At 40.9% G+C, this 25,443-nt stretch overlaps 1 protein-coding gene across 7 annotated transcripts in view; it reads right to left on the reverse strand.

Moving 5' to 3' along the window:
• The window catches only part of GALNT11 (polypeptide N-acetylgalactosaminyltransferase 11), a 44,080-nt gene extending 29,067 nt beyond the window's left edge, over positions 1–15,013 (reverse strand). For 3 of the 7 annotated variants that reach the window (XM_039704086.1, XM_039704044.1, XM_039704095.1), the window contains exon 1: positions 14,948–15,013. The gene's annotated coding sequence lies outside the window, so the exon portion shown is untranslated. Of the gene's footprint in view, positions 1–7,398; positions 7,500–7,967; positions 8,112–14,378; positions 14,400–14,867 lie in introns of those variants that run through there. The other 4 variants (XM_039704054.1, XM_039704078.1, XM_039704062.1 and 1 more) reach the window with 4 other exon arrangements.
• Positions 15,014–25,443: the final 10,430 nt, after the last annotated feature.

The following is a 25,443-nucleotide window of genomic DNA, read 5'->3' on the forward strand; positions in this document are numbered from 1 at the left end:
CAGATAATCTTCTCCATAGAAAGAGGACAGATGGGACAGGAAAAGCTCTGAGGCAATTTACTGGATTCCTCCAGGCCTCTGCAGACTCCAGAAATCTTTCATAGTCCCTGAAGGAGATGCCCATCTAGAGCTGGAAGGAAGCAACTCAGACTAGAGTTTTACTTTAGACATCCATAAGACAATTTCCCCCAAAGCTATACTGCACAAACAAAATTGTGAAGTAAAGCAGAAGAAGCTGGTGAAAAGATTTTACTTAGGAGCAAGGAGAACTGGGTAAACTTTCTGGAGTTCCCCAAATCTAAAAAATGTTGAACACCCTTCCCCCACCCTGCAAAAGAAACTCAACAAAACCAACCAAACCCAACAAAACAAAACCCCCAAGCAACACACAAAAAACCCCACAAGCCTTAACTACACAGATCAGTTCCTCAAACTGAGGGGGGAAAATGCTAACTCAAAGAATTTGATTTCTTTCATTACTACATAACCAAAACAAAGTCTTTCCACAGTAACAAAAAGTGAGGAAACAATGTAATCACCTTTTAATTAGCAAAACTTTTACTTTAAGAAAACAAATTATTGGGGTAGGAGTCAATCATTTATGCTGATACATTTTTCAAGCTACTCAAAAAGTCAAAAGCTACCAGAGGTTTTCAGGTCAGTCTGGCAAACAAAGAACAAACCAGAACATTTGTGAGTACAAATTATTCCTTCTCAATATGGGAAACTCTTAAACAAAGGTAGAAGCTGTTAATGATCCCAAAGAACATTATAGACACCATTTGCTTTGGCAATGTAATTCTGAGTCTTTAGTGACTTGGACCCAAAAAGAATATATGTCAAAATTCAAGCTTACATTTCCCAGACTGCAGCAGGTCATCATCTCCCAAGAATAAAATGTCCACAGAGTAAAGCAAAAACCAAAACCCACCCTCCTCAAAAATAATTTACCCATTGTTCTTACCATGTCAAACTCCCTCATTTCTGCAAGGCAACAATCTATGGAGCAATTGAGCCCAAGGAGCTTAAGAAGGTCTTAGAGAGGGTTTAAATCTCAGGCTGACCCTGTGCATACAGATGAACTGCACTCTCTGTGAAACAGGCTCTCTCTCTAACACTGTCACACAGAAATCTCACTGCTTAACTGCAAGGCAATTAAATTAGGGAGGCAGAAATGATTGAAGAAATTGCTAATTTTTGCTAGCAGAATAGGTTTCCCAGTTAGAGAAGTACAGATGACCCATCCCCAGTGCCTCATGCCCTGTGCTAACACGACCACACCAAGGTGAACCTTGGCTCAGAACAAGCATGAGAGGCTGCAGAGGAGCAGGAGCAGACAAACAGTTATATCCTCTCATTATAATAATTCTTCCTGCTCAGCAGTCTGCAGACAATTAATGCTTCTCCATAAAAGAGGATCTGGGTGCTTGCCAGGTTCTTTTTGCATGGCCACCAGAAGGTCATCTGCAGAAAGATTTGTCCAAGCCTATCATACTGCTCCTCAAAAACTGCTAGAAGTGTTTTTCCATTCTCTGTGGTAACACAGATGGACAATCCTAACATGCACTGACACTTTGGAACAGAACTGTCCTAGTAAGATAAAAATTACTACAACAGAGAAGGAACCTCCTCATTTCAGAGTTGTTTAAGGATACAAGCACTGCAGCTTGCACAGAAGAAACAAACAAAATCTATTCTATCTCTGGTAACAGTCAGAAGACAGGCACACAGAGCAGAACTCCTCATGGATTAAATATTTCCATAGATCCTTGCATCTCTTTCATAGCTCAGAGCTACACCTGCTGCTCTGGCACTTCCAGTCATGACAAGGTTTAAGTTTGTTGTGACTGACACCAGGCACACTCATTAAAGAGGAAGGGATAAATTAATAACCACCAGAGTGAGGACACTGCTGTACATCCCTTCCATCTCCAACCAGGATAAAAACTCATGCTTGGCTACTGCTACAAAAGGAACAAATACAAACCAAAGCTAAATAACCAAGTATTACTTCCACTGGATCTTTGCTAGATCTGCTGCACCTTCTTCTCCTCTCCACTACTCTGGCATTCTGCAAAATGATGAAGATGTTGAAATACTGCATTTTAATCAAATGACAGAATCTCCATAATTCTCAGCCTGTGCCTGTTCAGTACCTTGCTATTCAACCAAGACATTTGGTAATTTATTTGGCAGGAAAATAGAGACTCACTATGTAGACCATTCTGAAGGCAGAACAGAAAAAAAAGTTAACCCTGTGTATGAAAAGCACATTGAGGCTTCTTAGTCTACTTTATTCACCAATACAAATGTATTTACACAAACACTGTCCTTTGGACTTCAACCACTTCCACCATTTAAGCAGACTGAGTCATGATCTGTGTCAGAGCTGCACACTCCAGTTTTAGACAGTTTTAAATTGACAGATGTGCTTTAGGCCAGAGGAGGTTTCCAAGTCTTCAGCCATGTCAGTCCTGCTTGGGATCTGCCCTGAGGAACCAAGAGAACCTTTCCAGCCCTGCATTTCCATGCATACAAAGCACAATCACACAAGTGTATCTCTGCCCCTCCTCAACATACCAAGAAACAAGAATCCCTCCACTCATTTCAGTGTGCAACAAAAAATAACCACTTTGATAAGTGCAGAGGGAGAAGAAGAGGAGACTGCAGCTGGGCACAAGGACACAGGAGGAAACATTCAGTTCATAGAGCCTGACATTCAACCCTTGATTCTTACCTCAGCCACCTCCCTATCATGAACTCCTTCCATGCAGACACAGTGAATAAAAGTCTTACTCTGTCCAATTCCTTTCCTCTCCAGTGCTGTGAAGTCTTCTAGGAAATACATTTTGCCAATTTACCCAACAACTGTCTCAGCCTATGGTCATAATATCTTGATGAGTGTCTGAAACATGCATCCTCTCACAGCTGGTTTCTCCAAGCAGGATTTTGAAACTTAAGCAAAGTCAAATGTTTCTTTATTTCTTCATCACTTTTTCCCCCCCACCTTAAATAGAGAAAACCTGCTCCTGAAAACAGGCAATGCAAAGGACATGCCTTTCAAATCCAAAGGATCTTTCTCGGTCCTGATACATGCTGCATGAAAAAAACAGATTATCTGTATTTTTAACTCAACTGCCTAAAGCTCTGTTAATGCAAGCACAGCTGGCAGGTTTGAACAGTTAGATAGAAACAACTGAAATTTTAAAAAAGCAGAACTGCATAATTCAGATAACCAACGGGTTCATGAGAATAATTTTCACTTATGCAATACTGTAACAATGAGTCCACTCACCAATAAATTGCTATTTGGACAGTACAGTTAAAACCCTTTTCTATTTATTTATTCAAGTTCAAACAAAAATACTAAATGCCACAAAAGAATAATCCATTATTTAAACATAACAAGAATTGTTTCACAATGCAGTTCCTCACAAATTTTCCTGAAAAGAAACTGGACTCGAGGGTCTATCATGCATCTCCCCTTCATTTCTGAAAAGCAGTACAGCTGCCAAAAGTAAAAAAAATAAAACACCTCAACAATTCTTCTTTCCAAAAACCCAAGCAGTAAAGAACATCCAGAATAAACAGAAGGCACTTCCTTTCCCTTGGCAAGATAGAAGCTTCCAGAGCAAGTAATAAATGGTAACACCTTTATGTATTTCACAGGCATTCATTCCCATGCCCTAGAGATGCATGGAGTTCATGGCTGTTCACTCTGGTGTACTCAGGAATCCAGAGACACTTCAACATGACAAACACAAATCATCCAAGGTGGCAGTATCTCCTGCATCAGGAAATTACAATCCAGATTGGGAGGCAAGAGAGGAAAAAATATATCTTAGAAGCTGTCTCCATCAGCTCTGAAGAGACCAAGACTGAAAGAAACAGTATTCTGAGAATTTCTAACCAAATATTCAGCCTTTCAGTGTCTCTCTTGTTGCTCTATTTTGAGTGTCATATATCTACTGCATGGCAGTTTTCCTTTGGCAAAGCCTTGGAACTGAGTTTGCAGACCCACATACCAGAAATGCCAGGAGTAAAATACTGCTCTCCAATTTCCACGAATTCCAGTACATAATTCTCAGTTCCTTGTACAAGTAGTAAATAATTGATTTTTTTTAAGAGAACTATAAAGATTAAATATTAGTAACTCAGTAAAAGTCACTTAAATTCAATCAATCACAAAGCTGAAAAACACTCCAGGAGCCCACCTGCCTGACCTGAGCTGCAGTGCTCACTGTGCAATAGGCTTTTCATGTCACAGCAGCTTCTTTTAGCAGCCTTACACCACCACCATGACATTCATTTCACACATCAAGCCCAGGAACATTTACATTCATTTAACAACTGGCCCAACAAGGACACAACTGTGTTCCCCCCACAGCCCAGGAGGGTTTGTTGTTAGTAACCTGCACAGCTCTCAGTAACACTGGCCCAATGTGTTGGGCTTGGATATTTTTAAAGGAAGCAAAAAATGTCAACCACAATCCACAATATTTTGGCTTCAAGAGCAATATTTGCTACAGACTCTATGACCTGCCACTGCTTAAGCACTGACATCTGCTTGGATTAATGTCAACAGTTTAGTAAACACACCGTATGAGTAGGTATTTCATAACTGTGCCAGAACTCGTGTTTGTCCGAGGTCAAACAGAGGATCAGACTAACCTCAGGATTTTTGAAATAGGAGTAAAAATTATTTGAGAAAACCTTTAAGTCTGCTTTAGTTTTTCCAAGAACAGCTTTTCTTTAAAAAAACAACAAAAAACCAGGAAAAGACAGATACTGAACTCATACTACTCAGGACCCCTGCAGGAGCACCTGTGTATTTTGGAACTACATTGAGGCAAGGAACAGATGTGTATAATCTTCATTTCTAAGGAGCATTCTACCAAAAACAAACAAAAAAATCATTAAACTACTTTATCTTTCTACAGAGTGTTAGGATATTTTTCTGCATGACTTTCTATAGATGCTTATAATTTTTACTTATTCTTTGGGGAGAGCAGAACACAAGACTATAAACCAACACTACTCATGAATGCAACTTTGCTCATTTAATAGCCTGAACCTTTCCTACATTTCTTGGCCTCTAAGATGTTACAGCTACCCATGAACTGGCTTTCCAATTTACTGATTGAATCACTATCAAACAACAGCATTAACAGTGCAATGAACAGAGGCCAGATCAGGAAGGAGTAGTACTGCAGTAAGACACTCATCACACAAACAGAGATGCATTCACACACCTTCTGTGCTTGCAAAAGAATTATTTTTGCAGGCAACCTTTCCATTAGAATCTCTCTAATCAGGGAAAGTCACAGTTAATAGACCAGCAAGATGAGATAAGGGACACCTCAGGCAGTTTTTGCTTCAGATCCAACACACATCACTAGGAGCAACATTCACTGAATATACAGCCAGAGCAAAAGTAACAGACACTTCCAAATATAAACGTTTCATGTGCTCCAGAATCTAAGCACCAAGCCAATTTAACTCCTTCTTTAAAAACCTTCCTACAGGACTGATTTATCACTAAATTGGATCTACCTACCAGTTTGTTTTTAATTAAAAACCACCATTAATTTTTGACCTTACAGATGGACGGGTGATTGCACTTTATGAATTAAGTGGCTTTTTTTGACAGAATGCAGGCAGGTAACCACTCATGTAAAGACAGGTTGGGCCTACAGGAACCTAAATCATTCAGAAGGGACAAATGCCAAGTCCTGCACCTGGGACAGACAAACTCTGTGGCTGCTGGCACAGCTGGAGGAACAGCTCTGCAGACAAGGACCAGCCAAGAGCACAGCTCTGCAGCAAGGAGAGCTCAGGGATGGACCCACAGGAGCACAGGCAGCTGACCCAGGGGTGCAATTCCACAGCTCCTGAGACCACGGGCAGAGGACAGCACCAGGGAGGGATTTGCCAGTACAGGACAGACATCAGGAAACTGGAGGGAAAAGGCCACTGGGATGGTCACAGGCTGGAACAGTCCTGTGAGCACTGAGGATGCTGGGCTCCTTCAGCCTGCAGAAGAGACAGTTTTGGGATGAGAACTAAAATAGCAGCCTCTTGCTACCAAGAAAACAGGCCCAGGCTATTTAGTGAGGCGCAAGGTAGGAGAAAGAACTAAAAAAGACTAATGTTAAATCATGTTAATGTTCAGTAACACCAACACTCATTCACAGAAATATCCTGTGGACCACAGGCTATCCTCTTGCATAAGACCACTGTTCCCATTCATTTTAATGAGATGACACATTAAGATCTATTTTTAATTAGCCTCTGCAAGTCCCTTCTAAATTCAACTTTCAAAGCTTTGAGAGCCAACAGTTTAGTCATTTCAGCACAGATATACAAATCCATGTCATACCACCTAAAATAAATCCTCCTGGAATGAATACAAAATCTTGAGCAACACTTTACAGATAATCTTAAAATACCAATAATATTCTTTTTTTATCTTCATATTTTAAAGATAAAGAAAAGCACATAGGTTAGTTGCATGAATTGTTGAAGATCTGTGAAATTATACTCCAAGTATATAAAGTCTGAAAAGCTTTAAGTGTTTTAGGACAAATTTAAAAATTCATCTTGTTAAGTCTTTATGTTCTCAGCCCTCACTATTTTTCCAGTGTCAAATGACTCACTCATATACTGACTTGTATTTCAGTTTTTGGGCTTTAACCAGAGATGTCTAAATATTTCATAGTATCATTTTCAAATCTGTGAAATATACATCAAAATGCCTCCTCTAGGAACATAAATTTGCTTATCAAGGAATTTCTCAACTCCAGTAAAAAAGCTGTACTTAGCAGGCTGCCATTCCAGAGTGTATGCAAACACTTGGGCTTTTTTATAATAAAAATGTGAAATTCCTCATTTATCCACTCACATAAAAAAAAAAGCACCCTTAAAGAAATGTTCAAGTATCTTCTGCAGTAACATCTTCCACTTCTTTGTCAACAATAGAACTTATTGGGTTTTTTCCCTAATTGATAAAGGATTCCTTTCTCCCCACATATTACTCCACTCCATGAAGTGAGAGTATCTCACGAGGTCTCTAACTTAAGGACACAATTTTAATGGAAAAAACAGTTACAACTTTTGGAAAGAGAAACTCTTTTAAGTCAGGATCTCACGTTAACAAACAGCTGAAAAGAATGCCAGGTTTAGTTACAACATTGCATCAAGAACAGTAACACAATAGTGCAACCTGATTAGAGAAAACAACTATTGGATTAGAAATACAAGCTTACCAAAATCCTAGCTCACAATTCTGGGTAAATAAGTGCTATACAGTACACAGTTTCATGCTGCTGCAGTGTCCTCATTCCCCTCAAAGAAAGCTTTTTATTTCCCAAAGCACAGTTATAAGAAAGAAATTCTTACCTATCCCCCTGACAAACGCTCAGGCTGCTGGGCTGGATGTTCCTTTAAGCCATCTGGCTCACAAATACATGTCATGCCATTCCCGGAGTCCTAAAAATACCTTCAGCCTTTCTTGTTGCTGACAAATACTTTCTTCTAATTCAAACAGCAAGATTTTATTTTCATCAATAAAACCAGCTCTGAAAGAAGCCACAATGTCTCCAAAGAAAGCTGCAATGCATTTTGTAATACAGTCCCTTCCTTCTTCACAGAGCTTAGAAAACAGCAAGGTTAAACACCCCACAAGTTGTTCCTCATTGCATCTCTCTCACATTACACATCCATGCATCTAAATATTAGTTTAACAACCCTTCAGCACAATATACAAATGCAGAATGTAAGAGAGCTTACAAGGTCAACTACACAAAAATAAGCTGCTTAATACCTTTTCTAAATGTTTAAATCTGCTTAGCTGTTCCTCGCATTTTCTGTCCGCAAAGCTCACCGAAATAACAACAAAAATGCAGATTCATGCAAAATAATTAGATTATGACACTTCTACAGGAGCAGCTGAACTGTAAAACCCTCACCTTTTTCCAGAAGAGTCGGCACTAAAGCAGAGCAAGGTTACACAGGGAGAGCACATTGACTGCAGCAGCGGCGGTGTCTTCATTCCCAGGGAACAATGAACCGCTGAGCCAGAAACTTAACACTTTGCTGCTTGCCAGTCCTGACTGGGAACGGGAAACAAGCACAGGCCACTTTGGATGGGTCTGAGGACACCAAAGCTGCATTCACTGCCCCAAAATCATCAATGTATTTTTTTCTCTTTGTAATTATTTTTCACATCTCTTTTATTATGTTTTTTTTTCAGCTGATGCATGATCCATATATCAACCCAGGGATTTGGCAGTACACACATGGTCACTTTCCTGCCACTCACACAATCAATCACTAACATTCTTCCTCATGACTAGACCACAGTAATGCTAGAGAAAATGATCATTAAGTTGTATAAAAATTCCTTTAGTTCTCATTTTCCAAATCCCTAGGAACTTCATAAGACTCCCACATTTCAACAGAAATTTTCTAGGTATGTTTTCTGTTCATTTTCAGAAATTTTCATCAAATGTGCTTTGGTCCTTTTTTCCAGTCTTTTATTAGGAAAGTGAAAACACATTTTCTAATTCTTAAAAAAAAAAAGCCAAAAAAAATTCAGGCCTCATTTGTGCAACCACCCTGACAAAAAAAAAAAAAAAAAAAGCTGGCAGCAAATCTGTCAACAAAACAGACCTCACTGAAGGACTTTTGAGTGGGACAGTGGTAAAAAGTGGGGCTGACCAGTCAGTTTTAAACCTGTGACTGCTCTCCATGGAAACTGCACTTGGCACAGGTTCTGCAGGAGCTCCCAGAAGACATCGACCATCCACTGGCGCAGAACTCAGGCTGGTATCAACAGCTGGATGCAAAAAATACACAAAAGACATCTGCCAACCCACACTGAAACTTCCAAAGACTCCACCTGAACATGTACAAAATGCAAATTGGCTGCAATTATGTTACTATTTGTACTAGAGAGTTGCAAACTGCCTTAATGAGAATGGTTACATTGCACCTTATGCTGCAGCCTCAGATCACAGAATTCCCAGACTTCTGTGCCTACTCCCCACAAATCACACAAGACTACTTCATTTCTCTTTCTGCACAGTTTTCCTTTTCAATAGGCAGAAATTTATACATAAGTACTTAGTTCAGTCAGAGCAAAATCAAACATCGTTATAGAGCCTGAGTAACTGATATAAGCAAAAGGATTTATTTTTGCAAAAAAACCCAAATGACAAAACCCAAACACAAACAAACAAAAATATAAAGATTATATTAAATGTAGCCCCAGAATTAGCCATGAGGTTAAAACAAGTTACAGTTTAAATCCCTAGATCACCTCTAATAGGAGAATATTTAACTCATGCTAAACTGCTCAGTTAACCCTGTTACATTTCTCCATGCTGTTAAGGATAGCACTATCTTAGTGATTCCCTCAATATACCAGATCCTGTGTTTTTTCATGTGAATGACCATTGTTAAAAAAAAATTAGAAGTGAAAAAATACTAAAAGCATGAGTTGAACTTAATGTCCATCTGCATTTCTCTTGTCCAGAAACAAACATCAATTGGAGTTTTTCACTCCAAGCTTTAACACAGAGTCCACAGTATCCATGTCATATGGAACTTTCATTTTTCCCCAGTAAGAAATTCTGAGATAAACCAAGACCCTGCAATCTTCTTGCTTTGGATTCATTTTCTCACCTGAAGTTTAAAGTATTTTCTGCACACAGGTTTCTCTCTATGTCTCCAGACATTAATAAAAGAAAGGAATCCTAAGGATATAAACCTGCTTTGTGTTCTCTCTTCAACTCACTGAGTGCACCAGGACAGGTATCAAACCAAGGCAAGAAATGCTCTGGATGAAATGTTTGCTCTGCTGCAGATTTTGATGAGATTCTCAGCAACTCAATGTCTCAGCTCTCTCCTCATGCATTAAGGAAAATACCTTAATTGTTGGATTAAAACAGTCACTAGCAAAAAACAGATTGTACACTGCCTGTAAGGACAGCAAACTTCTACAAGTTATGCCAAAAATTAATTTTCTTAGTCTTTCATTCCTTTTCTGTGATCTTACAGACTCAATCTTTCCTTCTCACAAGAAATCCCTTTGAGGAAAGAGTTGTGGACCACTCCTTTTCCATCCCCTCTTGGTCATTTTTCTTCTACTTATCTATTGCCAATGTTCCTAACGGGGGAAAATACTCAGGATTTTGATGTTGAAATCATGGATGTTGCAACAAAATGAATAGCAGATCAAAAATACATTTTCCCACTTCAGCAGGAGCCATGCCTCCCAACACTCTGCTTGCACAGAAGGTTAATGTGCAATCCAGAACTTGGCCATCTCCTGGTTTATAGGTGATGAGTCTCCACATCTGCTGACACCAGAGAAGAAATTCATGCTAACTGACAAAATTAAGGTATTTCAGGAAATGGAAAACTAAAGGAAATACTTCTAGAAAACATATTCAATAACAAATATGAGATGTATCAATAGAGACAGTGGCATCCTTTGTTCTTGATGTTATTCTTGAGGAACTGGCAAAACAGCCAAAATACCTACAAAGATTGATTCATAAGGGGTTTTAAATCAAAACAAAATAGTTTGGGCTTCCTGGAAAAGTATCTGTGTTTTAATTAAGGCCACCTCCAAGGTTTAAAGCGTCCAATTTAATTCTTGTCTGCACAAGAAAATCCGTGTCATTTAGCCAAGCAACATTTGGATGGGTTTACAGAAACTAAAAAGACCTCCATGAACATGCCTCTAACATTCGTTAAGTATTTGCTTAAATCAGTCTGGCACATAGCAACCCTTCACTGGTACCTTCCTTTCAGCATGCCTCTGCAAGTTTATTAGCTTAGCCTGTCAATTTAAAATCTGACTTCTTAAATGGTGCAGTGTCTCCGCAGCTGGAGTCTTGGGAATGACAAGAAGTTATTGCAGGTAGGCAGTTTCCCCCCAAACAGCCACTCATGCACATATTCCTCCCCCTTCAAGCAGCAAGAGGAATTACTTTTGTCCTGTTCCATGGCAAGAGAGGCTGGAACACAAATGTGAACAGTCTCTGTAGAAGAGCTGGAAAGGTAGAACTTGTCAGTCACAGCCAACTTCAGAAACACAGAACTTGCAATGCCACTACTGCCACAAGACAGAAAACCACAAGAGCTCACCTGCTCCCAGCTGAACTCGAGCCACAAAGACATCAAAGACCTGTGAGCACTGTGGGGCAGCAGCTCTGGACTCCTCCCTGGCCTGCACAACTTCTTCTTGCTCACCCTCTAAAGCACAGAGCAGGCAGCAGCAAATCCTGCATCAGGGGTCTCTAATCCGTGTCAGCAGTGGAAAAGCTGATTCACCCCTGAGTACTCTGCTCCAGTTTCAAACATGCAAAGGATCAGGCTGCCAAGCCAGACTGCACAAGAAAGGTCTGAGATACAACACAAAGTAGATGTTTATAGGCACTTTAATCCATGCTCTACATTTTAGTAACACCATCAGTTATTTAATCTACAGATTCAGCATATTTTCACATCTGACGGAATAAGCTCAGAAGTTCCTACAACAAAAAATCAGAAATTTAATATGCTTGAAGTCAATTTTTGAATGAAACAGCACAATCAGCTTCCTAATTTTCTACCTTTTCTGCTGCAGTGTATTTCTAGTTTTCACAGAACATTTACACTAATCCTTACCCAATGCTGACTCACATGAGAAACACGCTAGAACGTGGCTGAAGGATGTGGTGCATACAACTCTCACACAAAGAGAGCTGAACAAATGCTTTCACGCATGCTGCAAAACCCTGCTTGATCAGACACTACTTCATACATTAACATAGGAGCTGCAACAGCAGATGCTTCCACCTCCATAAACCACCATATGTTTAGAAAAGAAACCTTAGATAAGAAGACAGTTTATCTGCCTCCCACACTCTTAACAGGGATTCAAACAGACTTCATTTCTGTCATACTTTCTGAGAAGGGAAAATCAAATTCATTTCTGCACTTGAAATACAAGAACATACTTTTACTCTGCAGTAGCAAGTGATATCTCTCCAAAATGAATGGTACCAAAGGAAATTGCTTGATTTTGAGGATACCTTTAGCTGCAGTATCACCCACCAGGCAGATGCAACTTTTTAGGAAGTTGACAAACAACAGTCTCAGAAAGGAATGAAGGAATGATGGTAATCTTGTAAGTTTACTTTTTCCTTTCAGTGGAAGTCTCACTTTACTTCTCTGCTTCAAGTTATCAACACACAGCTGCCACAGTGCCAAACTCAGCCTGCTGGCTGCTCTGACTGCAACCACTCCACAGGACCTTTAATGCATGTAACCAAAGAATCATCCTGCCTTCCTGCCTCTGTTCTTTTCACCCCCACAGTACCCTCCTCTTTCTCACTGGAAAATCCCAAATCCTCACTTTTACTATCTGCTCAGACACTTTTAACTTCATCCATGTGACCCCACACCACACACACGCCTTATACCTACCAGTAAAAACTTGAGGTTTGCATCACTTATTGTGAGGAAGCCTATTTTCTGCAGATAATTTTTCAAAATACCAATAATTTATCTTTATTGCCCTTGCCCTTCTGTTTCCAGGCTTTCTGCCACCTGAAGTGCTTCAATCACACCTACTGTCATTTTACATCACTATGAAAATGATCAGCCTCAGCCATTCTCATAAACTACAGTCACACAGAAGCTTTTCAGGAAGTCTACCCAGTGCTACTCCTGTGCATAATGCAGTATTGATTTGCATCCTCTGAGAATGTGATTAGATAGCAGAAGCCAGGCCACAGGCCCCAAAATCCACAGTCAGACTCTCTTCCAGCAGAACAAATGCCACTTCCCCTGCTGGCATCCTCATCTGAGGCTGGGAGACGAAGGCTCATTAGAGCTGCACTGTTATTTCTTTCCTTCCCTGCTGCAGAAGAGCTCCTAAAACTCTGCAGGAGCTTATCTTACCCAGAGAGGAGGAAAAGCTCATGCAGGAGGCATGCAGTTCTTCAGAGACAGTTCTACCAGGGGAGGCCAATTGCTTGTTAATCAAAAGCCTCTTATCTGGAACCACCTGAACATTTACACTGTTCTAAAATGAGGCCTAGGAATCCCAGCTGGACTGTTTCACATATTTAGAGGTTCTCCATGGGGTAGCATGGCAGAAACATACTGCAGGAAGAGACTGGTACAATCCTTTCCTGGGCACAGTCTGCATTTGGATCAGCTTAAGCTAATCAGAGATACCCAGGAATCGTTTCCTATTAAGAGGACATCCATAGGAAAGGAAAATAAAACAAAAACAGATCCTAGCCCATAAAAGCATGCAAGAATGCTTAATGTAACTTACAGACTACTCTTTCTAAGGAGAGAGGGATTTGATCTCATGTTGAAATACATTTTCCAGGGAAAAACAGCAGGTTAGCAGAGTGCTAACAACCCTGTCCACCTGCACAATTACTGAGAGATTTCACCCTTCCTTTGAACAGAAAGCAATGCTCCAAATACCCAAATGGAGAAAAGCCCTGTCCACCTGCACAATTACTGTGCTGGCATTGAGAGATTTCACCCTTCCTTTGAACAGAAAGCAATGCTCCAAATACCCAAATGGAGAAAACACTGTTTACAGAACAGCAACAAAGCCAGGGCATGAGATATTATTTTTTTTTTCCTTTGGAAGAGTAGGGGCTGCACTTTAATAACATAATTAAAGTCCTGTAGGTTTTACTGCAGCGGCCCTGCAACTGATATTAAAAACAACTCAGGAAACAGCTTGGCAGAGATGCTGTAATAGAGAGCATCAGCGTTCTAATTACTTTCAACAGCAATTTTAAGGCTGACATTGTGACAAAGTGAACAAAGGTGAAACAGCTGTCTGGAAAGGTGGATTCTAAACACAATGCCTGCTTCCAGTACCACCTTACAGCAGGGAATTCTGACCTGCCAAGTCCCCCACTACAAGCAGCACAGGGCTTTTGGTGGCTTATTTAGATCCATTTGCTTTCTTGCAAGGCAGATTAAAGTTTCTCTGGTCCCTTGCTTGCAAGTAACATTGAGACAGCCCATCTGCTCCAGCATGTTCTGCAGCAGCTTTCCGAACAAGCTTTAACACAGATACAAAAAAATAAAAATACCACATGGCAAAAATGAACTGACTAAAGAGCTGGAGACCAGTCACAGAGAATAGCACATATTTGCTAAAAGGAAGAGAGAAGCCTCAGTGTTGCATATAAGTATATACTGAAGAACAAGGGGGGAATGAAGGACGGAGGGGCAGGAGGGTGGAAGAGGGAAGAAACGGTTTTAAAAAAAATTTCCCAGTCATAAAGGAAAGAAAGCTTTAATACTTCACGGGGTCACACAGCACTCCAAAAAGCAATGTCTGACCTCACCCTACAAACGAATCAATGAACGGAGCAGCGCCAGCAACACCAACGCGCAGCGATCCTCACATTTCAGGTCAGACTTGCAGAGTTTCAGTCTACCTGCAGCCGGGCTGCTGCTGCGCCTTCACATGCATTTAAAGAGCATAAGAAACAGTAATTACGTTATCTCCCATCCCGTGTAGCACACCCTGCTGCAGCCCCTCGGTCCCCCCGGGGTCAGGTTAAACCAGGAGCCCCCAGCAAGGGGCCGGGTCAGGCGGGGACCCGGCCGGGGCAGCCTCCCGCTGTCACCTCACCGAGACCCGGAGCGGGGCAGCCCCGCACCGCACCAGCCCCTGGGGCTCAGGAACCGCTGCCTCAGGGCAGGCGGGAAAACACAATCACACCGCTAGGTTGGAAAAGACCTCTGAGATCACCGAGTCCAATCTATGACCGAGCACCACCGGGCACAGCGAGCCCGACGCCCCCCATCCACACCCCGGGGCTGCCCCTCACCCCGGCGCCGGTTCCCCCGCCGGGGCCGCCTCCCCTCACGCCGCCACCACGGCCCGTGTCCCGCTCAGCCCCGCACTCACCGCGGCGGTGGCATCGCCCCTTCGCCCGCCCCGCGCCCGCTGTGGCGGCGCTGGCGCCATGTGACCGCTGCCTCCTCCTCCTTCTCCTCCCTATTCTCCTCCTCTTCCTCCTCCTCCTCCGCCGCCATGACAGGCGGGGCTGGGGCAGCCGGAGAACATGGCGAGCCCTGAGGGGTAGAGCAGAGGCGCTGTGGCGGTGTGTCCTGCATCCATTTTGCCGAGCTGTGAGGGGAATCAGGAGTGCAGGGCTGTGGATGTGCGGCTTTTACTCCTCTCCTCCCCTCAGATTTGCTCTGAATGTCTCTGCTCATCCCACTGGGTTTACTCGGTGTCAGGCAGCTCTCTGAGACGATTAAAGCCTTTTCCAGCCCCTCGAATATTTGTTTCGGGCTTTTCGGCCTTAAATGTCCCCATGAAAGTACAGAGTCATGGAATTGTTTGGGTCCCATCCAGCCCAAGGCAGGTTCACATGGAGCAGGTGTCACAGGAATGTGTCCCGGTGGATTTGGATGCAGTGAGGGGAGACTCCATGACCTCCCTGGGCAGCTGATCCGCCTGTGCTCTGCCACCCTCAATGTAAAGAAGGTCTTACTCATCTTGAAGTTAAACTTCTTGTATTTTAGTTTATGGCCATTGCTTCTTGTCCTGTTGCTGGGCACCACCAAAAAGTCCAGCACCGTCCTCTTGAGATACTTCTATGTATTCTTGAGATCCCTTCTCAGTCTTTAAAGTGAACAGGACCAGCTCCTGCAATCTCCCCTCATAAAAGAGATACTCCAGTCCCTGTTCTTGTCCAGGGGCTTTGAAGGGGGAAAAAGGTGAGTAGGTCAGGGTGGAGGATGTCTGGGCAGACTAGCCATGGATCCCTCACCCTGTAGGTTGAGTTGCGGTAGGGAATGTGAAGGGGTTGCTTTCTTCAGCTGGAAGAGGGAGATAGCAGAGGAAAATCTACAACAACTACACTGAAATAACCTGAGATTGGCAGTTAATGCGCTTCCATAGCGACAAGATTTACATCCTCACAGGTGGGGAGTCATGCTGAAACCTCAGATCTTTGATATCCAGAGTACAGGGTCAAACAACTGGCTTGCTAAACCCACCACACCACAGATCCATCTTTGTGCAGGACTGACTTGGCAGGTGTTGTTTCTCCAGGCAAAGGACTGAAACTGGAAGGCATGTTGGGTTTGTAAACCCCGATGAGGTTTAAGAACAAACTTTATGTCAGATTTGCACAGCACAGTCAGGACTGGGAGCTTATTTTATAAATACCCACATTACAGAACTTGAGCTCCCAAAATGACACCTTGAATACGGCAGATTTTATTTTATTGAAGTGGAAATTAAACGGGGTTGACACATCCAAGCCCATTCTTTGGTGGATATTGCCCTCAATATCCAGAGATTATGGCAAGGTGCTTTATAATAACAAAAATAGAGCAGAACCCAGAACCTGTCAAAGAGCTGTAGCTGCAGCATTAGAGTACAGAGGGCAAAAAGGCAATCTGTAATCAGAAGCTGCAGTGAGAAAAAAGGGAGTTACAGCCTGTGGAGGGGTTAGTAGGTGGATGGCAAGGAGGTAGCAGGGATCAGGATGAAAGCAAGGTGCAGTTAAATGAGATAGCCACACAGCCAGCCCCCCATCAGACAGCTTTTCAGAATTCCTGCTTCATAATGGCTAACATGCACCTTTGATCTCTGTCTCATAATAATTTAGCCCAAGGACTGCAAGTGTGTGTTAAGCTCTTTTAGGTAAAAGCAACCTCAGCATATATGATATCTGTTTTCTGCAGAAGCATTATCCTGGAAGTCCTAATTTGGCCAGTTGTTGCCCACCTTGTAATTCCAGCTATTTAATCTCTTTTAATTCTTATTGATAAGAATTTTCCTGGTGCTTGGATTATCATTTTATTAACAGAATTAATAAACCTATACTTTTTTGTGTCATTTACTGTAAGGTCTTTGAGATGTGTTTTACCTCTCAGAATTCCTGATAATGATAATCTGTCCAGCCCAATTGCTTAATAAGATCTGTGATAACTCCTTAGTGTTCACTAATTGACCCACTTCCTATGTGCTCACAGCAAGAGGCAAGAACTCTTATAACAGTCCTGGCAAGAAGCCATAACCCAAAGTAATCCTGTGTCAGTGTGGGTTGGGGTCAAAATTTGGGTTCCATATTTACTCAAGCTCTGAAATTTCATTTCTGTTGTTGACGTGTCTTGGACACAGAAATTACACAAGAGAAATGGACAGTCAGCTACAAAAGATATTCTTTAAATCCTGTCTCTTTTCTTAGCTTGACCCATCTGCTTCGTGAAAAAAGAGGCAAATGTCCCCCAAAACCAAACAGAATTAATGTGTATTGTTTTTTTCCAAATCCAAATTGTTCTGAACAAATTTCTCCAGCTGATGTGTAGTGCTTGTTGACCAGCTGTGATAGAGAAGACTGGAGGAAACTCCAAGTATTCCTTCAATAACTGGGAGGACTTGCATTTGTTTCAGTGGTTTCCTGTTGCAATTGTTTGCCTACAGGTTGTCTATGAGTGAAGTCAGTCTCCACATCCCCTAGTAGAGTTTCTGAGTGATTCTGGTTTTGAGTGGCATAGAAAAGCCCTTGCAAGTGCTGGAGAGTTTATTTGGAGTGTTTGAGGAAGCAGGACATTTGTCTGGTTGCTCTCAAACCTCTTCCTTCTTATTGCTACTTTTGCTGAAGACCACTTGATGTGAGTTTTTTGCCTTCTTTCCCAAGGAAATAAGGTCAGATGACAACTCAGAATATGTATACAGGTTTATCTGTTCTGCTGTCTCTTCTCAAGTGCTTCTGAAATCTTGGGCTATATGCATCAAATTTGACAGTGGGTGGAGATCTCAAAGGGGTATATTCTAAATAGCTTTGCAAAAACAGATGTCTGAATAGGAGGCACTGTTATCCACCACCAAGGAAACGCCTGTAGAACAAAGACATCCCACATACCCTTAAATTTATTAGGAGCACTCAGGAAAGAATCTATGGAGCTCTTGTGGCTCATACATTGAAGGCATCAATTCTGTGCTTTGGAGCAGGTGAAAAGACAAAAAGGATGTTCAGTACATTAAAACCAAAATATAGAACAAGATGGGAAGATTTGTAAAATCAAAAATGCTTGCACATCTTGAATATTGTGTGGAATTCTCCCTAAAGCACCAAGGTACAAAGAAAAGCAATGAACTGATCGGAATTCCTTCCTTAAAAAAAAGAGTTGGAATGCACTTTAATGGTTTAATTAGGAAAAAGACCATGAAGGAATGTGGTTGCAATAGTGGTCAAAAAATCTGTTGTAATAGAAAAAGTGAATTCTGTATTTCTTGTAGCAAAAGATTTAGATGTCCTGAGTGGTATTTCCAGGCAATAAATTTAAAATAAATAAAATAAAGTATGTTTTCTCTAGAGTTACAGTTGTAAATTGCTGCGAGTGTATCGGAGAGGCCAAAAGTATAAATGTTCTCATGAGTGGATTAGAAATGGAAATGAGAAAAATGTCCACTGAAGCCTCTTAAGCATAATGCTAATGCAGCTGCCAGCTGAGGAAATCTCCAAGTAAAGGGGTGGATTCAGCCAGCAGATTAAGGCACCTAAATTTGGTTTTCCATGTGTAGGTGTCTCCATGTGAACCAGATGTCTAAGCTCCCCTTATACTCAGCAGAGAATTAATGTGGGATTTAGTTACATAAATGCAGGCACCGAGTGCCAGTTTAAGCACTGAGGAATTTTCTACCTGGCCTCCTGCTCCAAGAAGCAGCAGGTATCCAAAAAAGCTGTTCTGGCTGAAATATGTCGTGGAAGTTGTTGGTATCTCAGTCCACCATGGCTGTCACTGAGCACAGATGGTTGGCAAGCTGAACCCTGCTCGTGGTTGCACAGCAAGCGGTTCAGACCACCTCCAGGCAGATAGATCAGTGTACTCTGAGCAGCTGAACAGCTCCTTGCTCCATCAGCTGTACTCAGTAGTTCTGTAGCGACTGCAGGAGGAATTTATGTGCAGATGAAACATTGGCATGGGGACACTTCAGTCTAGGTGTCAGAACTTGTAGGTTTTGCCAGGCTGTACAGAGGGACTATTGCTTAGCTTTTCATGCTGTCTCCTGAAGTTTCCTTAGGTAGTCGGAGCAGTGAGTTGATTCAGCAAGTATTGATTTGAGGGAAGAACCCAAGAGATTATGTATGAAAAGCCATCCTAAATTACTGTTGGTAATGAGGCTTGTGTGAAGGATTAGTGACAGTGTGTTGTATCATGGTGCATGGATATGGAGTGACACTTGGAACACGGTGACGTGACTCCCTCAGCCTGGAAGACACCCAATGGCCAAGAGTTCTGGGGCAGCCACAGGTACTGCTGCTGACACCCAGAATGGCCAATTCCTAAGCCATTCAATCCTGTAGCTGAAAGGGATTTTAATTTTTTTTTCTTCCACAAAGGGAAATCAAAACAAATTTGGTTGATGACAGTCTTTGCATGCTGTCATCTGTGAATCAGACCAGTTAGGTCTTGTTAGAGTAGCACAACTTGTCGTAGAAGAATTTAGGCTAAGATTCAGGGCAAATACATCAAAAAGAAGGATAACTAGAAAAGCCAGATGATAATTAAATTAGTTTTGGAATGCTGAATCAGTTTTTTCCTCAGTCTCTCATGCTTCAAATTATTTACATTTTCTTGTTGGAAATACAAAACTTTTAACACTAATGCTGTCCTCTGGGGCTGATGAAAGTTCTAACAAAACAAGTCAGCAAGTTCAAGAGTTTCTTTTTTGGATATCATACAACAAGCTGTGAAGTTTTTTTCAAACATCATTGGGCACCAGCCATGCTCCTACACATTTGCTAATTATTGACAGAATGCTTTGATACTGCAATAAATAATAACAAATAATAAATAATAAGTACTTCCTTCTAGCATTCCTGGTGCCAGGAGAACATTGTGCTCCCAAATATCTTGCTCAGACAGAGATGAGAACTAACCTAATACATTACAATAAACAGGTTCTCTCCCTTTTCCCATACACAAGACACAGATAAGATCTACAAACCAGCTAAATATATTAACCCATCCTAATGAAGCAGGAAACAAGTAGTAAGCTGGAGTAATGAGCATCTGTGATGTGGCCCTAAAATCTGCAGGAATACGAGGAAGGAGCCAGTTGTGTGACATACAGTGCCTGGGAGAATTCACAGATCTGAGGATCTTGCTAAGAGTTGTTTTGTCTTAGCAAGGATTGCAGTACTGAGCATACAGAGAAGTGTTGTCATGCTCTCTTCAATTCCCTTCAAATTTTTGTCCTTCATTTTCCAACCCAGGCTGTGCTATTTTTCTGCACTTCTTAACACTTTTACGCTCTTCTGTAGAGTCTCTCCAGAACCGTGGAAAAGTTGTGTTTTATCTTCGAGGTGTTGCTGTCTAAATTCCATCTAGTTTTCATGTTCATAAGTTCTCACTCTTAAGATCTTTGAGTGAGACGCTACATTTTCTAGAATTTCTTTTTCCTGAAATAAAACTTTCCTTGGAATCTGTGGAGGGAGGTAATTAGCCAAACATTCTGTCCAGTGTTGCTCAACTGTGCTCGGATCACTTCACAGGCTCTGGAGTCTGGGCCAACCTGGGCTGATTTCTTTTCCACTTTGGACTGTTTTGCAAAGTTTGAGAATGAAAACAATCCCATAAACCCAAGAAATCACATAATTGAATTGGCTTTTTACCAGTGAACTATATTACAACTCTACCAAGAGTTTCCTTCCGTCGTTGTTTCAACTCCCTGATAAGAAAAGGAAAAAAGTTTATTTGCAGAGGAGTTCAGCCTCATTATCTTCTTTTTACAGATGTGGCAGTTAAGCACAGAAAGATGAAGTTGTTTGTTCCAGGTCATCCAACAAAGCATTGGCAGACAAAAAAAATAGAATTGAGTCCTTCAGTGCTTTTTCTGTTGCATCACTGTCTTCCTGTTTTGATGAAAACTTCTAAAATGCCATTTTCATAGGTAAGTATCTGAGAAATATTCAGACTTCCTGAACAGTCTGACAAAACCTTTAGTTATGTCACACAAACTGGGGTTAGATAGAGTTCAGACTGAGTCTAGGACTCCAAGCCTGAATTGTGGCATTTCTGTTATACAGGGGTTTTTTGTGCTCTTTTTTTTTCTCACAACAGTTATAATCTTTAATCAAAAGATATCTCAGCCTCTAGCCCCAAATGTGTTGTACAATAGGATGCTGAGACATTCTGCTTTTTCATACTAGAGGATTTTCCTCAACCTTAACCCTAGATATGTTGTACAATAGGATGCTGAGACATTCTGCTTTTTCATACTAGAGGATTTTTCCTGCATTCTCAGGAATGGGCTTTCACTTTCCTAGAACTGAGAAATGCATAAAAAGGATGTATGTGTAACAAGGAAAGGGTGGTTATCCTGTAATATTCATAGTTCCATTTTAGATCTATTTTTCCCATTGGTTTTATAAAATTGATAAAATTATTCTGATTCGCACTAACTGGGGGTAGTTCCTGCTTCTCTGTAGCAATTTTAATCACAGTGGTACCCTTCTTCTTTTTCTTCTCTTCCCTCCTCCAATTTGTCTTTTTTTTTGTCTGTTTCAATAACACATGCTAAAAAAATTTCACAACTTGACAATTTTCATAAGCAATCAGACAGTGATTTACAAACTTGTACTTTGAATCATTCTTCTTTTTCAGAGGCCTGACATATGTTTGCAGTAAAACTCATCTTTGTATTGTTTTTTCAAAGAATATGTGAAAGTCAAGAGTAGTTGTGTTTCCTACTTTATGCACATGTGAGAAACTGCAGAGGAAATTACATTCTTATAGCTAAGAGGACAAGAATTAGGAGACATGACTGTCCCTTGAGGCACTCTCTCCATAAATCTGGATTTATTGTTTGATGTCTTCAATTGTGATATGCAGTATGTTGATAAAATTCTTACTCTCACAGCCTGTGCCTACTTTATCTGTTTAGATTAGAACCATTTGCAGCCAAACACAGTTTCTTGTTGGGCAATTAAATATCATTACATGCAGGGATGCCTGACCTCTCTCAAAATTCCCAAGCAAATTGAAAGCAAAACAAGAAAAAAAAATCCCCATCAGCAAGGTACTCTTTGTTGCACCACTAACTTGTGGTCTACCAGAGAAATATGTTAGAGTAGGCTGTAAAAACCAGTATTTCTAAAATGCAAGTTTTAGAAGTGTCATAGACTTGATTTCAATAAATGACAAAAACAAAAATAAGTGTTCTAATTGGTCTATACAGTACCCAAGAGCTGTGCAGTTAGATGTAAATTTACTCCTTTTTTTAGCATGAACAAGACTGGTATGATTAAAATGCTCAAGGCAATTTTGGGGCCTATTAAATTAAATGAATGACTGGAGGAAACCATTATTTCACTATCTGAAAGTGCCAAGCTCTGAAAGTGAACTGCCTAAGGAAAATGGTGAGATTGGAAGATAAATACCACGACATTTATCCTGAATAGACATTGTGCTGTTCTAGGGAATAGCATGTTAGTAGCAGAGAGAATTCTGTGTGAGCTGTGAGATGCCCCCTGATGTATTTCTGCTGAGCCATTGTACATGGTCAGAGCAGGAGAAGGCACCAGGACAGAGCACCTGAAGTATTGATAGAGGACAAGGAAATGCAAAAGGCACAGCAAGCTACGTAAGGACACAAAGCTGCAGAGGAGGGATTGGTAGCAATGCCATTGAGCATCTAACTGCCATTTACAATAAGTCATAAGCTACTCAAATTTAGGTAACATTTTCAGCAGTAGGGGTTGGAGGCTTTGTGGTGATGGGGATCTAGCTGGGAAAGAGGTCAGCAGCATTTTGTGGATGCTATAGATGGAAGGGAGGTTGGAGAGGCTTTGATGAGCCTCCATTCTTCACCGTGATGTCTCTTTGATAGAGAGCACTGTGAGGGTTATGGGGATCCCCAAACTTGCCATGTGTCTGAATTCCTCTCACCACAAATCCCAATATACTCTGTCTTCTTCCTGCTTCTTCTTCTTTCCTAAAAAATTCTTCTTGTTTGGAACTGCTAAGAAGAGGAAGAAGCTGGAAAGGGACAGGAGAAAAGGAGCTCAGCAGAGGGGAAGGAAGGAATAGAAGCCCAAGAGGAAGGCTTTAGAGAGCAAGGATTTCTGTTCCTATTACTGGGGTCAAAAATCACTGCTCCCAAGAACCAGTGCTCTGACAGTAATGCCTGCTCCCCTTGCTCTCAGGGACAGCAGTGGCTGGGAAGGTAGCAATCAAGTATGGCCTGTGTGCCTTGATGTTTGTGTGCAATCCAGAGCCCTGAGCAGAGTCCCTGTGTCCCAGGGAGTGGTGCAGTGACTACTGGGACAAGCTCTTACAGCAGCCCTGGATTTCAGGTACAATTTTAAATAAAGTATCATTTGTTACAGAAATGCTAGTAAGTAGCAGTAGTACCTTGAATAGGATAAGAAGAGAAAGAAGTGGAAATATTTTAAGGTCTGACATTAGGCTGGTTGGCAAATGGAGGACTTAGAAAAGTCAGGATTTTCTTGGAATAGTCTTGTCAAGGAAGAGAGAAGAAAACTGTGATTGCTGTAAGAGAAATTAGAATTTTGTTGCCTCTAAGTTGGTATGGATGGCTCTTCTCTAAACTTAAGTGGCAGTTCTAGATGCTAGGAAGTTGTTCTGTGGTGTTGATTATCCAGAATTTATCAAGAAATAAAGTCATATAAACCATAAGGACCTAAATACATATAGACAAGAGCAGAATCAAAAGCAGGGGATTCTAAGAGTTTGAGGAGGAGCTCCTGCACTATAAATTACCCATTCACAATTCAACTGGAATTTAATATTTGCAACTCTCTTTTGAAGGATGACAAAACCAAATGTGTTTATTACTTCATTCAAGACGAAAAAGAGTATTATAAACTATTTTCATAATTAAATTAATCCAGATCTCAATACTTTTTGTATGCCCTTGTGATTTAAAAAAAAAAGAGTATGTAATTTCATATCATTAAGAGAAAATGCCAGTGGTTGAGCCAGGTATCTGATTTTAATGTCTACATATTTTGGACATTTTTTTACTAATGAAACCTTTGGTTCTCTTGTGAATTAAATAAGTGAGGGCAGGGAAGTGAGGAAATGAAGGCAAAATCCCTTTGAACAGATAAATACTGGCTAACAAAATTTCATTTCAGCACTTTATTGCATAAAAATCTGTTGTAAACCAAACAATCCTGGTGGTGTTCTTACAGCCTTTGTTGCCAAAAGAAAGAAAATAAAAATTTCAGCTTTCATTGTAATGAAAGCTTCCAGTTCTTGTGATTACAGGAATAAAGCCTTAAAGATTTGACAAATACATAAAATGATGGCTTATCCTACAGAGTCAAATTAAAAAGTAAAAAATAAGTGAAGAGACAAAGGGAAATAGCTTCTAGTATTTTTTAACAAAGCCATTCTTCTGATTTTACAAAAACCAACTCTGGGTTTTGTTAGTGCTCAGGCTGGTAATGCTGAGCACAAGTTCCAAACATGTTGTCTGGCAGTGCACCAGTTTGAGTTAAACCAAAATATATTATCCATTCTCCTAAATGCAAGCTTCTGCTACACCAGATTTTGAACCCAAGTTATCTGAGAGTTACAAAGCAATACCAGATGGTGACTGTAGGTTGGCTGGAATTTGTGGTCTCTCTCGTCTTGCCACATGTTTCACCACTTGCAATATCCTAAATTATATTTTTCAGTTATTTGTCTCCTTGGCTCAATATTCCCCTTCTTTCATGTTCTGGACTGGTGCAATTCTTCATGGTTTCACTAGGTGGGTCCCCACAACAGTGCACTGGGGAAGCAAATTGAGCAGCCTGAACACACTCAGGTAATCTCCCAGTCAGCTTTATTTTCCCTTCCTTGGCAGAAGTTCACTACAGCACGTGTTTTGATGTACAATCTGGTGATCAGTGTGTTGGGAAGTTGTCATAAAGGGGCTGTTGCATCTCAAACTTACCTATTTCAAATTGAATTTAAAACCAGTGTAGGTTTTTGATAGCCAGTTAAGTTCAGTCCATCAATTTTTGTAATTATTTTACCTTTCAAAGGGTGAGGAAAAGCTGGTGATCAGCAGCATTACATATATCCTTCATTTTCAAAATCAAATCATTTTTAATGCTTTGATACTTGTTATACTAGTCAAAAACAAACAAAAAAAAATCTTTCCCATGTGTGTGAAGTATTAACTTGATGCCTTAAAGATCTAGAAATAAAGCAAGAGTACTTTTTATACTAGTCAAAAACAAACCAAAAAATCTTTTCCATGTGTGTGAAGTATTAACTTGATGCCTTAAAGATCTAGAAATAAAGCAAGACACTTCCAAGACAATATTAGTATAGGAGATGTTATAAAGGCTGGTCTCTAATGGAGGTCTCCAAGGGGCAGATATGGAAAAGTGTCCACACCACATAGGCTGAATACAGTTC

Source organism: Passer montanus, unplaced genomic scaffold (assembly GCF_014805655.1).
Source record: "Passer montanus isolate IOZ18808 unplaced genomic scaffold, ASM1480565v1 scaffold10, whole genome shotgun sequence".
NCBI lineage: Eukaryota > Metazoa > Chordata > Aves > Passeriformes > Passeridae > Passer > Passer montanus.